At 44.9% G+C, this 16,232-nt stretch overlaps 1 protein-coding gene across 1 annotated transcript in view; it reads left to right on the top strand.

Moving 5' to 3' along the window:
- The first annotated feature begins 1,771 nt into the window (after positions 1-1,771).
- The window catches only part of Smpd3 (sphingomyelin phosphodiesterase 3), an 84,265-nt gene continuing 69,804 nt past the window's right edge, over positions 1,772-16,232 (top strand). The window contains exon 1 of the mRNA XM_048437026.3: positions 1,772-1,918. The gene's annotated coding sequence lies outside the window, so the exon portion shown is untranslated. The remainder of the gene's footprint in view (positions 1,919-16,232) is intronic.

Consider the following 16,232-nt stretch of genomic DNA (forward strand, 5'->3'; position numbering starts at 1 on the left):
GCCATAACCCTAAACTTCTGGGATGGTGACAAGACATGCATGAAATTAACAGGACATCTAGTCAATATCAGAATCTTCAGTGGGGATTCAGGGGGGAAAAGCTAGCTAGCAAGGCAAGAAATCACCATAGAGTCCTGCGATGCTGAACAGAGGGTTTAAAGGACAGACAGCATCTTATTTCATGAGTGACAGGTGAGAGATCTTCCCAGGCAGGGAGTAGGCGGTTTGCATTTAGACATAGAAAGTAGGGCCAACAGCTACAAATGGAGGAACATGAAAACTGATGACATTTAGTGGAGAATTGACAAGAATAGCAAGCATGCATATATATGTGTGTGTGTGTGTATATACATATAGATATATACATATATATCTATATCTATATCTATAGATATAGATATGTAGAAGGACTGTCAGGACATTCAGGCAAAATCCCAACTAATCATAAAAGTATGAATGGCAATTAAACATTTTTTTCAATTGGTGGCATCTTTCTTGTGAACATCTCTAGCAATGGGAAACACCTAACCTTAGGAAATAAAGATTTTTGGAGGTGTATGCCAAAGTCAGTTAAACTGCTGTCCATTTTCAGTAAATATGGGTAAATCTCAATATTTGTTGAATACCTACTATATGTTAGATGTTGTAGACATGGAACTGTAAATATGAATAATACAGATCTCGCCTCTATGAATTTAAAATTTCATGAGGAAGATGGGTGTGTGAACATGCAAATAAAATAGAGGAAGTAGAGGCTGACAAACTCAGAAAGAGATGTGCAACACTGGGCAGAACATCAAGAAACTCTTCACACATCAAGGTAACGTATAAGCTGGGGCCTTACAGGTGTTGAGCTGGAGGAAGGCAAGATGGAGGCAACCACAGGAGTGAGAGAAAACGGCTGCTCAAGGCTTGCCAGTTTCCAAAGTTAAAAACGATGCAAAAGAGGGTGGAGTCCAACTCTCAAGGGACTTTCCAGCTTTGCTGAGCAATGTAGATTTGATCCCAGGGTCCCCAGGAGGCCTGTGAAGGGTTTTAAGCAAAAGTAGCTCACTCTATCAGAAAGCACTGTATGAGATGCTGCAGCATCCGGTTGGCAAGAATGTGGGACAAGATCTTAGTGGCGCAAGGAATGTGACCAGGAAGTAAAGCCCTTCGCTGTCAGGATTAAGGCAAAAAATAAAGTTCAGAATGCCGTGTGAAGGTCTCCTACTGTATCCTTCAACTCTGATGAGCAAGAACCAAAACGGCTTGCTCTCGTTTGGCTCCACCGAGTGTGGGAGCGAGGCCGTCTCGTTACCCTTCTTCCTAGACAGGGAAACTGAGGCCCAGGGTCCCCTGGTAGGAATCGAGAGAAAAAGAGAGCCGAACCCGCCACAGAAGAGGCTATCCCAGGTCACGTGTATTCCTGCGAGGGTCCCTGGGCCTACCCCACTTCTCCATCCATGCCCAAGGGGCCGACTTTGCTATGGAAACAGTCTTCCCACCCTCCTCCTCGCCTAGGGCTTCTCAATGCACTCTGGGAAATGCAGTCCATCTCTGCTTATCAGCCCGCGGCACGAGCCCACTCCAAGGCCCTAAGAGACTACACTTTCCAGCAGGCCGAGCAAACACTCGGGCGGTCTCTGGGGACAAGGTCCCCACGGAGGGGCCGGAACCTCCCAATGGGCAGCCTCCTGGGCGGAGCCTGCATCGCCATTGGCTACGGCGGCGAGTGGGAGGCGGGGTCGGCGGAATGAGGCGCGGAGCTGTTCCCCGCTTCAGGTGCTGAGTCCGAGGGAGGCTCCGGATGCCAGAGCCGTGGCCGCTGCAGCCGTCACCGCCGCGAGAGCCGCCGCTGGGAAGCCCGGGTCGCGGGGAGCTGGGAGGTGCCGCGCGCGCTGCCCCGCGCTGAGCGCCCTCCTAAGCGCCGCCTGAGGTGGGTGCTGCAGGATTCGCTTTTGTTTTATTGAGGAGAGGGGGGTCTGGGGAGTTGACGGGACGTGTCCTCTCCGCTCTCCACACCATCTGTCCGTGGAGCTGGAGAACTGACTGCGGGCCTCTCCGTGGCCCAGTGCCTGAGGTCGGAGCAGTTGAGGCTGGGTTTTGTCGTGTAGTGAAAGGGTTCCTTGAATGCGAGGGACGAGGGCTGGAAGACCCTCGCCCGTCTCTCCTGAGAAAGCATGAAAAAGGCTTGGAGTCTCCCTTTTCCTGTGCCTAAAGTCGAAGCTGCTTGGGTTATTGAGGATGGAGAGTGTTCTGGGATGAGAGGTTTGGAGACAGGGGAATCCTTCCCTAAAACACCCCAGAGGTTTGAGGTTGCAAAAGGAAATTGGGATGTGATGGATGAGACTCCTCCCCTCCTCTCAGACTCTCCTAGGTTTCCAGTTATTAGGAAGACCCTTCCCTTTGCATCCTAGGAAATGGATAAACCTGGACTCTGCCCCTTACCTCTTGCACCCAGTTGGAGTCCTTGCGGGGCATTTGTATTTGAGCGATGGAGAAAGTGAAGGGTTGGAGGACCCCTCCCCACCCTGCTCCCGTGAAGGAAAGCACTGATGGATGCTCCCGGTCCTCTGTGATGGAGCCGCGCCTAAGGTCTAAATAGCCTGAGTGTGGGAGGTGGGTGGAAGTGAGAGTCTAAGGGACCCCTCCCTCCCTAGGTCTTATGTCCCAGGCCCTCTTCACTAGATCCAGGTCCCAGGCAGTAGAGTGGAGATCATCCTCCCTGCCCCGCCACGCCCCAGGGATTAGAGCTCTAGCCCTGAGGCGGGGAGTCAGATCTGGATGGGCACCTGAGGGGCAGGACCCGGTGGTCTCCCTCGCCAGCATCCGACAGTTCCAGGCGATATCGTCCGCGTTCGCGGATCCTGGAAGATGCTCCGCTGCTTGCCGAGCGCGCCCCAGTTCTGGCCGCGGGGATCTGGTACCCGGCGTGCAGCAGCTGCTCTCAGGTGCGGGGCTTTCGCGCTCTGCCCAGCCATTTGCCGGAGGACAAAGCGGCGATCGCGGCACTGACAGGCGTGCCTGGCTGGCCTGCGTGAGGGGCGCGGCTGAGGAAGGGGGGCTTCGGGCGCGGCACGGGTAGCTTCCACGGAAACGTGCCAGGAGCGGAGAGAGGGAGAGAGACAAAGCGCGCTCGCTCCTCGCGGGCCCGCGCGAGCCGGGATGGAAAATCCCGAGGGAGGAGGTGGTTGTGCTGTGCTGGGTCCTGTACCATAGACTCAACTCTAGTCGCCCCTCCTTCCGCCTGCGCGCCCGAACCCCACTGTTGGTCCTGCCCCAAGAATGCGGTGTGCGCGATGGTTACCAGAGCCAGGACTAGTGACCACAGGACTGGGATGACCAGGGACTCTACCTTACCGGAAGGGTAAGGGTTTAGGGGACATGTGTGAGGCAGGTCTGAAGAGGCATACTGACTGGACCCACTCAACCTCATGCCCCATTAGCTCTAGTAGGTCAGATTTGGTTCTGTGGCTGCGTGTGTTTTTTTGGTAATAGTATGGATTAGAGTGTGAGTGAAAATGTGTGTGACTGTGTCCTGTCCGTCCGTGCTCCAGTGTTCACGTGTGTGCTGTGCTGTGGTGAGCCTATACATATGGCAGGGGGGAGGGGTGGAGAGAAAGAGGAAGAAGAGGAACTAAGCTTGGAGGTAGAGGGGAGCAAGAGAGTCACCCTTTCAACTCTCAAACCACATTGCTGACCCAAGGTCCAAATGCGTGCCTTCAGGGTGGAAGCAGTTTTAAACTGCCTAGAATCTAGGCTAAAGGACTGGATACGTGCTAGTCAGTGAAACTTTGCAAGGTTGTGGCCCCTTCTTCAGTCCCTGAGGATCCCAAATCTGACCCTGACACCGTCATCAGTCCTCATCCCCTGGAGTGCCTTATCATGCTACCCTAATGACCAGGGTCTGTGCAACCACTGGCTGCTGAGTAAGGTTTGGGAGGCCTGTCAGCAAAGTCTGGGAAGGCTATAGAGCTAGGGTTACTAGTAACCACAGATGGGAGTTTTAAAAATACCAGGTACAAACCAGGCATGACAGTCACATGCCTGTAATTCCAGCACTCGAGAGACAGAGGCAGGAGGATTGCCATGAGGTAGGGGGACAGCCTAGGCTAGATAATGAGACTCTGTCTTACCACTCCTAGAAGCTAGACACACCCTCTCAGACTGATGAGTCCCAGCAATTGACCCCAGTTTCTTTACCATCATCACATTTATGCCAAAGGTTTTTATGCAGCTTCAAGATAATCTCCTTCACATAAATTAAGGGGCTAGATTATGGACTGTGGAAGAACCAGGCAGTGGAAGCCACCAGCCAGCCAAGCCTACCTGGTCTTTTTCCCTTAAGTATCCACAGTGACCTCTGCTGGAAGGAAGTCAAACTGAGGCACAATTTGACAACCACTAATCCCCTGTAGTGTAGGTAGAGAGGCTTGTATTGGTGTGGGCATTGTTAGGTAAAACCACATATTTCTGCTGGGACTAATTTCCTGTTTACCTTTGGAGTAGAAGTTCTTGTTTTGGTTTGGTTGTTTCATAGTGTTGATGATGGAGCCCAGGACCTGGATACCTATAAAGTCAGCATCCTCTTACTGAAGCGCCTTCTTCCTCCAAGATTCTGTTCTTGTCTATGTTCTTTCAAATGCCACCAAGCAGTAAAGCTGCTGCTGTCTTCAACCACATGGAAAAGTGGGTCTGAAGGCTTTTATGTCTCTGTACAGTTGAAACATAGCAAACAGTTATCAAGGTCAGAGAAGTTCAGGTACCTTTCTGGCCTCTCCCCTACCTTTCTTCACTCTTCCCTTCCTCTCATATCCCACTTTTTATCTTTTTCTCTTCCTCCTTATTAAAGCAGTCGGTAACACGTTTTCAAAGCCAAGCCTTATTTATTTTCCTCAATGACATTGTGGCTTAGAACTTCAGACTTCTGGAGGCTATTACTAAATACAAAAGGCCCTTGAACGCTGGGTTTTCCTACGAACTGGAGTGGGGGAGGTAGATGAGACATACTGAGTCCTAAATGCCCGCCTGGTGACATGTGTCTCTTCTGGAGTTGCTCTGAAAAGCTTTCACACTGTCACAAGATTGTTAGAGCTCCTCAAAGGAAGGTATTTAAATACCTGGCATTGTTCTTACTCTGGCATCCATGTGATTTGCATTGAACTACGTGACTCAGTATCATAAAGTAAAAATAGGACTTCATTTCTTCCTCGCCTGTTCAGAAGGTGCCTGCATATAGTGCGTTGTGCTCTGCATTGGCAAGTGAAAAGCTAAATCACCTCATAAGCAGAACCACCTGAATATCTCGATTAGTGAAGAGTGCTTAACATCACCAACAGGCCATAAAATTATTTTATGTTTCTTTTCATTCATACCTGAATCTTTGTCCTGTGAAACATTTCCTCATGCTCATGCATTATTGCTTTTATTTGAGGTTAATCAAGAATGTTTAATCCAGTCTGGTGGTGGTGGCACAGGCCTTTAATCTCAGCACTAAGGAGGCAGAGGCAGGTAGATTTCTTAGTTCAAAGCCAGCCTGGTCTACATACTTCCAGGACAGCCATGGCTACACCTGTCTCAAAAAAAAAACAAAAAACAAAAAAAAAACTAAATCAAAGTAACAACAACAAAAAAGTTTAATCCTTGTACTGAATCCAACAAATTAAATACCAGCAGACACAGGAAGATGTGAGTGGTGGTTTTGTCCTTTGGGGGCTCATAGGAAAAAAAAAAAAAAAAAGAAAAGGACTCTAAATTTGAAATTTCTTATGGGTGGAGTTAGGGCTTTCTGAGAAGAGACTCCTTAAATATATCCAGGAGGGCAGGCTGGCCATGTTGAAGAATATGATCATGAATGACACTGTGGCTGTGTATGCAAGAAACAGCATTCGTATCGGGAGTATCTCTTCCGCTGCAAAAATCGCCCCAGGTTGCTGTAGCTCCTTCAACTAGCAGCTCCTTGGTGGAGGAGGGGCTGAGCCAAGGCATGGATCTATCCAAGGTTCTGGAATACTGGCCTCTGCCTGCCCGCTTCAAAGAGTAGGGAACAGAGCAGAGCTGAGGGCCATGGCCTCTGTGAGGATTTCCCTACAGCTGATTACAGAAGAGAATGGAAGAAAACAGAGATGTAGAGGTTCTCACCGCATCATTTTGAATGAGCCCATAGGCAATCCCTATTTAAAGACTTACAGGCTCATTATAAGAGGAAACATTTTCTAAATCAGGCTGTTTGCATGCAAGAATGCATTTAATCCTGACAGTCCTAGGAGGTAGTGTTATTCCCACTTTCAAGGTGAGCAAACAAGGTGAGCTTTAAGAGGAAAGGGGCTTGCCTGAGACCACACAAGAGGGAGTTTAGGTTTCATCGGGATCTATTAAACTCCTTTAATAACATCAAACATCTTTGCCACATTTCCTTTTCTACTGCTGAAGCAAAAACAGAAGTATTGGACTGTCCTATGTAATGGCATATCTAATTCTAGAGGAGTGAAGTTAGGGGGAAAGTAGAATTCAAACACAAGTCACAGAAGCCTTTCAAGCTCAGCAAGTATACTGCCTTTTTTAAATGTCTTAGTCTGGTAAGGTTTGTTGCTTGAACCTGGTTACCAAAGAATGCAGTGTAAAAACATAGGGGTTTTTCCTAGAGTGGAAATTTTTTACAGGAATTTAAGTCTGGTTAGCAGTAAAGTGGATTTTTTTAAGAAAGGAAGAAGAAAAAAAGCCTCTGCTTTTTTTAAAAAAAAAATTAAATACCAAGTGCATTCAGAGCTGACAAAACAGGGATATTATTAGGAGACTCCTTTCATCTATTCCCATTCTCAGACTTTCACATCAAAGTTCTTAACACCTAGATAAAACGTTTCATTGTTGTGGACTTCAGCCAGTCTTATGGAAACATCATGTTCCTGTCCATACTCACACCATCACAGCTAATGCTTTACCTTCAGATGTGGCTGCAAGACTCCTGGAGGTGGGCGGCTTAGAGCTTGGTGAACTCAGTCACATGCTCTGATTTTCCCAGGGTAGCAGTTTCAACCGTCCCAATCCTTTTACACACATAGGGTCTTGTGCTCAGGACCTCTCCGTGTGGTAGCTGTAGCCTTAGATGTCTAAAGTGGGGAAAGAGGAATAGATTTGTCCTTTTTCTCTTCTCCCTGGGCTTTGGTTTGCATATCCCACAGAAATAGCAGGCCTATTCTCTTAATAAGATGCTTTTCATTAAGCTAGGTCTCCATCCCATATCTGCTTCCTTTTCTCTGCATGCTAGGTCTTTATAGAGCTCTGACACAAGATGTGGTTCCTGAGGGCATTTGGAGGCCAGGGATCTGGCTTTCCATCTGGGTCTGCTCTGATTCATAGGACCACAGACAGATTTGGTCGTTGTCTTATTTAGAGTCTTAGTTCTCTGCAGCATCAGAACAGCATGTAATAAGAGGCCATTTGTGGAGGTCTCTAGACAGCCGTGCCTATGGCTGAGCACTACCCTCTTTGCTAACGGGATCAGGAAACAGTTTTGAATCCCAAGTATCTCCTCCAGAAACATATACTATGAAGATTTTCATCCACTATAATAAAGGAAATAAAATACATAATTTATTCCTAAGACTGTTATAATTATTCTGGCAATAACTCAAAGCTCCCTCAAAGGAAGACTAGGTTTATAGTCACTCAACAAATATTTCTACTGCCTGCAATGCACCAGGTACACATCTGGGCTTGCGGAAACCAACCCCCACCTTCGCACAAGTCATGACATAAAGAAACATTGAGTGGGTATACTGAAAGCCTCAAAACAGTGTTGCTACAAGCAGGAGTTTTTAAAGATGGAAATAAGTTTAAATATCATAGACTATTATGTCTTTTTTTTTTATCATGAAGACAGAAGCTAATGGAATTTGAAGGATTCTCTGACCACTCCCTGGCTGGTGGCAAAGATGGGTCTTCAAACAGACATTTCATGACTCCTAATGCTTGTTCTTTCCCCAGCTCTAAACTGCTGCTCTGTTCATCAAGTTACCAAAGGGCACATTTCCATCAACATAGCTTTGTTTGATCCGATTCTAAACCAAAACTCAATTTTAAAGTTGAAATAGGAAAAAAAAAAGAATAAAGCACAAAAAAATTTACGAAGTCTGCTTTTATCTGTGTCATTCAATGGTGGCCCCTACCTGGCTACTGAACACTTGCAGTGCGGCTGGGTTGAAATAATATTTTGGATATATTGAATTAAATAAAAGATATTATTAAAATTAATTCTACTTAGCTTCTTTTTATTCTTCAAATATAACTTTTAGTAAATTTATGCTAGGACTAGAGAGACAGCTTAGAAGTTAAGAGCACTTGTTGCTCTTATAGAGGACACGAATTTGATTTCCCAGAACACACATGGTGGTTCAATGTTCATCTGTAACCCCAGTTTCAGGGTATCAACATGCATACTGGCAAAATATTAATACACATAAACTAAAAATAAGCAAATCTAAATTTTAATAAATTTTAACAATATGTGTGAGTGTTGGAGTATACACTTTAGTCTGAGTTCAGTCTCCAGCTCTACAAAAATTTATATCTACCAGGCCATGGTGGCACACACCTTTAATCCCAACACTTGGGAGGCAGAGACAGGAGGATCTCTGTGAGTTTGAGGCCAGACTGGTCTACAGAGAAAGTGCCAAGACAGGCTACAAAACTACACAGAGAAATCCTGTCTCAGAAAAAAAAACAACAACAAAAAAGATTATATCTATCTATATCTCTGTGTGTACATATGAATATAATTATGTATTACTTACATTTATAGCTATACTGGATTAGCACTATAATAACATGCTCCCTTTGGGGGGAAATTTTCTTTATAAATGGATATTTAGCGAAGTAATTTTTATAACTTTGGCCTGGCCTGAGGTGGAATCCTGGCTTTATCATTTAGGCTGTGTACCCTTAGACTTCTGTATCCTCATTTATAAAATGAGGGAATAACAGCCTGCCTCCTTGATTAGGAGTCAAATTACTTAGAACAGTAACTGCTCCACAGTTAACATTTATTGAATGTTTATTGAATGTTAACTGTTAATAATGGGAACATATAGAATATTAAAGACCATAAGAAAAGCAAGCAGGCAATTTTCAGATAGACCAAACAAAGATTTATTCATCATTAGAACGAGATTGAAAACATTTGTTATGTATAGCTCATGAGTTTCTGGGATTTGGCCCCCTGTTTTCTGATGTCTGATGATGCTGAGGAAAAATTTCAAGTCATTTCCATAAGCATACAATAAATAAACAGATTAGCTAACCACATTATGCACATAGCTTCTGTTAATGAGTTGAGGAAGAGGATGCTTAGAGGATGCCTGTACCAGATAGCTTAAGAGCTCTGAGTCTCTTGGTCACTAAGGTTCCTCAAGAGAATAAGAGCCTTGTGCTCTGGGAGGAAATTCCTGGACAGGAATCAAACATACCCAAGATCAAGGCTGTTCTCCCACTCTCTTGGCCTTACCAAGAGTCTCAATTTCTCTTCTGTAAAATGGAGGTAGTTGCAGCTTTCTTGCAGGTTGTGCTGGGGAGAAAATTAGAAAATATAAATAAAAAAACAGGTGCTCACACTATAGACCAGGCTGGCCTCAAACTCACAGAGATCAACCTGCTTCTGCCTCCCGAGTGCTGGGATTAAAAGTGTGCACCACCACTGCCGGGTGCATCTCCACCTTTTTCTTTTATGGTTTAGTTTTTTGTTTTGTTTTGTTTTGTTTTGTTTTGTTTCGAGACAGGGTTTCTCTGTGTAACAGCCCTAGCTATCCTGGGACTAGCTCTGTAGACCAGGCTGGCCTCGAACTCACAGAGATCCTCCTGCCTCTGCCTCCCAAGTATTGGGATTAAAGGCATGCGCCACCACTGCCTGGCTTCTTTGGAAGTTGATTCACAAAGACAGCTATGAGTTCCAGACCAGCCTAGATTATAGTATGAAACTATATATATATAAAAAAATTAAAACTGGGGCAGGGGGGATAATACAGGGGGTGGAGGAGGGAGTAGGGAAAGGAAATAATATATGTGAAGCTCTGAAAAATTATATTAACAGAGAGTATTGAACTATAGAGAAAGTATTCAGAGGGTCTCATAGGAAGTGTATGAATGCCAGATTTCATAGGTCAACATGTGATTGGTAGATTCAGGTAGAAGAGCCTGGGGACAAGCTCTCCCCTGGTTTTGCTGGAAGGCCCCTGACTTACAGGAATCAAGTGGTGATGCTAAGTTTAAGATAGCCAGGTCTTAAACTGCACATTTTCCCCATGGGAAGGAAAAAGACCCACATAGAGTGGACCAAGGAACAAAAACCGAAGTGAGCACAGAGCTGCATTAGAGCAGGTTGGCTAGAGCAGTGAGACAGCTGTTGTTTCTACGAAGACAGACTTCATCTTGAATCCAATTTTCACCACCAAATTGTGACTTCATGCAAATGTATTTTAACTGTGTGTGTGTATGTGTGTGTGTGTGTGTGTGTGTGTGTGTGTGTGTGTGTACATGTGTGTAGAGGTCAAAGGATGACCTTAGCTACTTTCTTCAGATGCTATCCGTCTTGGTTTTTGAGATAGCTTCTCTCATTGGTCTGGTACTTGCCTAGTAGGTTAGGCTGACTGGTCCATGATACTTACAGATCTACCTGTCTCTGTCTCTCCAGCCCATGCCCACCTTTTAAAATTTGGGTCCAAGGGGATATAATTCAGGTCCTCAAACTTGCAAGCCAAACACTTTACCAACTAAGCTATTATTCCAGCCTGAGTTTTAACCTTTCTAAGCCTCATTTTCCTCATCTAGTACAATAAAACAGTTTCCCTTGCTACCACGGCAATTACATGGCAGCATACAAAAAAGGCTTTAGGATAATGCTATCCCTCCTTTATCAAGTGCTTACAGTGGCTCAGGCATTGGGTAAGTGACAGCCATTATGTCTGTATTTTAAGCTGAGGGAAGCAATGTTCAGTGACTTTAAGTAACTTCCCCAAGGTCGTGCTGTCAGGCAGAGGTGTAACCAGGACCCCACCCAAGCCATCAGACTGCAGAGCCTACTCCTCATCATAGTGACCGTGGCCTCTCTACATAAACATCAGCAGAAACTCAAGAACTGTTTGAAGGCAGGAGAGATGCTTCCTGGTTAGTTTATAAAGAGGTCTTCTGTTTGGTCATCCGGGGTTAGTGCAATAGGAAGCAAGGGTAGAAAATCTGTGGTCAAATGGACAATGGTAGGAATGCCACCCATGTGCTCCAGGATACTGGATAGGAATTTCTATAGGAAATAGATATTTGAGAAGCTTGGAACATTTGCATAACAAGTGTTAGAGAAGTGTGGTGATATTGACAATATTGTTTGTCAACTTGACAGAAACTAGAAACTCTTGGGAGACAAGACTCTGGACATATCTCCAAGGGACTGATTAACTAGATTAGCTTAAAAGAAAGGGAAAGACCCCTTCTGACTACATACAGGCAGTGCCATTCATGGGCTAGAGACCTGAACTGAATAGAAAGGAGAAATGTGCTGGTATTTATTTCTCTCTGCTTCTTAATTGTGGCTAGACACAATATGACCAACTACCTCCAGCTCCTGCTGCCAAGGCTTCCTTCTATAATAGACCCTACTTTCAACTGTGAGCCAAATATACCCTTCCTTAGTTCTTTTTAATAGAAAACATATGCTTTTAGGTATATTTAAAATTTAATTGAGTGTGTCTGTGTGTGTGTGTGTGTGTGTGTGTGTGTGTGTGTGTGTGTGTGTTTGTAGCCCATACTATATTCGGCAAATGGAAGTCAAAGGACAACTTGTGAGACTGATCTTCTACTTTGTGGGCCCTGGAAACTGAAATTGCATAGTCAGGAGTCCTTACCCACTGAACCACCTTGCAGACCCTTTTCTAAAGTTGCTGCTTGTTGGGTGTTTTGTCAGAGGAACAAGAAAAGTAGGTCCAATCAGAACCAAACACATCCTTAGCAAAGGAACATAAGATACAAAGCCACCGGCTTGGAGCATCCCACTAGTGCTCTTTTTGTGGCAGCACTGAGTGCATGAATCAAGGATATCCAAGGTTTCCACACTTGTGGAAGGTGTAGGCAGACAGCAACCACCATCCAACGTGCCTACTAGCACTCTTCAGTTTCCAAAGAATTCACGTGGCTTCTTCCTTTCCTTTTTTTTTTCTCCCCACTTTTTTCTTTTGAGATAGGGTCTCATGTAGTTTCAGCTGACTGGTTACATAACCAAGTCTGGGCTTGAACTCTTCATCCCACTTCTTAAATGCTAGGATTCTAGGCACATTCCACCATATCCAGCTTATAGTACCTCTTCTCTCTTTGGTCTTCACAAAAGCGCCAGGCAGGATAGGTGGTCCGCTGCAAGTGGCAGGCAGCAGAGGCAGCCAAAATGCACAGATGCCTTGAACAGCTGTAGTACCCAGCCCCAAACACAGGGCTTAGGAAAGGCCTTCTCTGTGAGGGAGGAGGCAGAATGTTTGCCCTGGGCCAGGGCCTTTGGTTCATGATTCCCCAATGATGCCTCCAAATGGTTGCCTCTCACAGTAGCTGCTGTGAGGATCTAAGTCAAGGTCACTGAAAATCCCATCGCCCCTTCTGAATGTAGCACCCTTCATCGGCAGCCCCTCCCACGCAGAGAGCTTGTTTCACAAAAGGAGCTTTTTCAGGACTTGCCACCTTAAATTTATTCTCCTTATTTTTCTATAGGCAGTCAGGTTGGAAACCAAATCCTATCCTCTTTAGGCTGTAGAAGAAACATCAGAAATGACTGCAGTCACAATTTGCACCAGATTTCTCTCCATGGCTACGCTTCTAAAAACAATGGAAAACAAAGGCAGGAAAGGAAAGGGGTAGGAATGCGGCACTTCTTCCAAGAGGCACCTGCAGCTCTGTAGAGAATACAAGGGGTAGAGTGGGGGAGTAGCTTTTACAGCTATGAGAGAATTCCTTGATGAGTAAAAAAAGGAGTTTGATATACAAGATGATAGACAATGAAAGAGATCATGATGTCTCAGTGTATTTTATTTGAAAAGTTGAGCTAGGCTTCCAAACACCCTCTACAGTACTGGAAGGCTAGATACAGGGTGGGCAAGGCCACAAAGGTTTTGCCAAGTTGTCCTCTGGTAGGCCCCCAGACATTTACAAATGTCTCACTAATAGAGTGCTCATCAGGGCATTGAATCCAGCAACAATGTCTACCAACATATGCTGAATGCCATAGGGTTGAATGACGACTTCTGATGAAGAAAATCAGATTGGGAAATCATCTGAATAGTAAAGGCATGGACATTTGCAATGGCTGGGCCTTGGAAAGTGGTTTATGGTTACTTCATGGCTGCGACAGCTGCCTTTTTAACCTGTCATTCATAAATGACAGCTCTGATATGCCAGTTCTTAAGTTCCTATGATCAGCCTCAGACAGACTGGCACACAGTAAATGCTCAGCAATCTTCACAGTTTACTCACCTGGCTCCTATTCATTAATAACCCCTATGCCAGACACAGAAGAAATAGAAGAAGTAAATGAGACAGTCTCTGGCTTAAGTGAGTTAGTCAATTCTTTTTTATTTTTTTGAGACATGATCTCACTGAGTAGCCTTGGCTGGAACTTGCTATGTAGAAAAAGCCAGCGTTGAACTCAAAGAGCTCTGCCTGCCTCTGCCTCCTGAGTTCTAGGAGAGACACATACGCTATTAAGAAGTATTCTCAACAAGGGGCAACACAAAGCAATGAAATCTGAGTGGCCATAGTTTTACAGTTCTGAACTTTAATCTTAAAGAATACAATGTTTGTGGCTAGAGAGATGGATCAGTAGTTAAGATTCCTGGCTGCTCTTCCAGAGGACCCAGGTTGATTCTCAGAACCTGCATGATAATTCACTTCCAGAGGACCCAGATGCTTTCAGTGACTTAAAGCATCCATGACTCTAGTTCCAGAGCACCCAATGCCCTTTGCTGACTTCTACGGGCACCAGGCTTCACAGACAAACATGCAAGCAAAACACTTACACTCTTAAAAAATAAATAAATCTTTTTAAAAGAAAATCATTTCAAAATAATTCATTTTAAAGTATTTTTATTTATTCATTTATTTTAATTGACATAGTGTTTATACATATTTATGAGGTACAGTATGATAATTTGATACATGCATGCAATTTGTAACAATAAAATCAAGGCAATTAGCATTTCCATTGTAAAGAGACTACATATTTAATAGGACCAAGCCATGGTAATCTATGCATGAGTGGAGGGTTGTAAATTCATCAACTTTAAAAAAATAAAATCCACTGTGTTCTGACTGTATATAAAGTACAGCCCAACATGCCTGCTTTTAGGCACTCGGTCCTGCAGGGACATAAAGAGACAGATAATTAAAGTGTAGCAAGATGAGGCATGGACAGAGAGCATAGAGGAATGGCTAATTCTCTGGGGGAAACACATATACATACACTCATGTGTTGGGTCTAGATGTTAAAACCTGAGTTAGAGAGTATACACTAGCACATAGAAGAGGAAAAGCCAACACACTGAAATACTTTGAGATGAAGTAAGACATTTGGGTGGGTTTGTTGAGTGACCCTGAATATATCAGCTACATCTCTGGACCTCAGTCTCCTTGTCTGGTACTCTGAAGGTTTGGCAATGGTCATGGCTAGAGCATCATGAAGGTTCTAGTTGTGACTTTTATCTCCCAGGACCAAGCCTGGCCTTGTCCCAGCCCTACGGCTTCCTTAACTCCTGCTTGTCCAGACTCCAGTGATGTTACCTCTGAATTCTGGTACCAGAGAAACTCTGTATGTATGAGACTCAAGCCTGTGGAGTCCACTGAAGTGCAGCTGCTCTCCTGGGTGCTACCTGCCTCCAGGCCTACCACAGCACTAACCACTTGGTGTGCTTGCCTCCTCCCTCTTCCCACCAGCAGATCTCTGGCATATTGCCTGTCTCTGAGGACATTCTTGGAAAAACTTTGGCCCAGTCAAACAGATCAGTGATGGCAAGTCAGTCCTGAGTCCTGCTGCTCAGGGTCCCTAGAAGACAGGCCTGCCTCATTTGTGCTTCCTCTAAAGGATGTGAAGCAGGTTGTTTCAACTCTGCTAGTGTGCCTGCCTTTTGCAGACCTCAGCCCTCCTTGTATGTGGGTGTAGCAGTGGCTTCCCCAAATCAGTACCTCTGTGATATGAAATACAGAAGAGCAACCATTAGAACAAATTAAACGATTCCTTTGTTGAAATTTATTTTTTTAATTAATTAATTTTTTACTATACTAATCCCAATTCCCACTCCCTCCTCTCCTGCTTCTCCCTTTCCCCCACCCAGTGTTGAAATTTAAACAATTTAAGACTTCTAGTTGTGCTGTAGAGAGTTTTCATGTACCACCTTTCAAAGACAAAAGGCAGATGGAGATACCAGAAGAGCCCTCACTGAAATTCTATTTACAAGTCACTTAAAGGGCCCTTAAAATAATTTGTGTGCCCGGGAAATGTCACACCTGAGACTGATATGCCCTGTACCACCTATCTAGGCAAGAGCCAGATCAGGTCCCCTGCATACCCTTCCACTGTTCCTCTGCCCTGAGACCCTTTGCCTGACAGAGCTCATCTTTGTCAACTGAGAACAGATCTACCCAGGCTATTTTCTTATTCTAGGGCCAGAAGAGCCTGAAGGAAAGGCTTCCCCACACAGGTGATAATGAGCACTTTCTGCCTTGCCAGTGCTCACCATTGCCAGATGCAGATGCCCTCTGGAAAGGGTTTGGTGTCCCTCATCTCTCAAGAAGCAATGAGGGCATCTCCTGAAAGCAGCTTGTTCTCTCCTGCTCCAGACACACAGGACTCCCATTCTGGAGTTGGCAAACAAAAATCAGCACCAAGCCTTTAGAACCTTTCTGTAGAGATGAGAAGGGCAGGCTGAGAGAAGCTGAGCTGCTTAGAAACTGCACACATACAAATTAAAGCACTCACTGGCGGCAGCAGAAGGCAAACCAGTGGAGTGAGAAACAAGATGTCTCCCTTCCACACCACTGCAGGAAAGCAAAGAAGTCACCAGCTGCGGCTCAAAAGTCACAAAAGAAAGGAAATGCAGGAAACACAAAACACACTGGCAGGAAGCCACCCAGATTGTTGGTTACAACAATCAGTATAAGCATTTAACACTCTCCTGGTGGAAGACAAAGGTCCCTAGATTAAACTAATACAAGAGATTTACCTGAAATCAAAC

This window comes from Myodes glareolus, chromosome 22, assembly GCF_982192425.1.
Source record: "Myodes glareolus chromosome 22, mMyoGla1.1, whole genome shotgun sequence".
In the NCBI taxonomy this organism is placed as follows: domain Eukaryota; kingdom Metazoa; phylum Chordata; class Mammalia; order Rodentia; family Cricetidae; genus Myodes; species Myodes glareolus.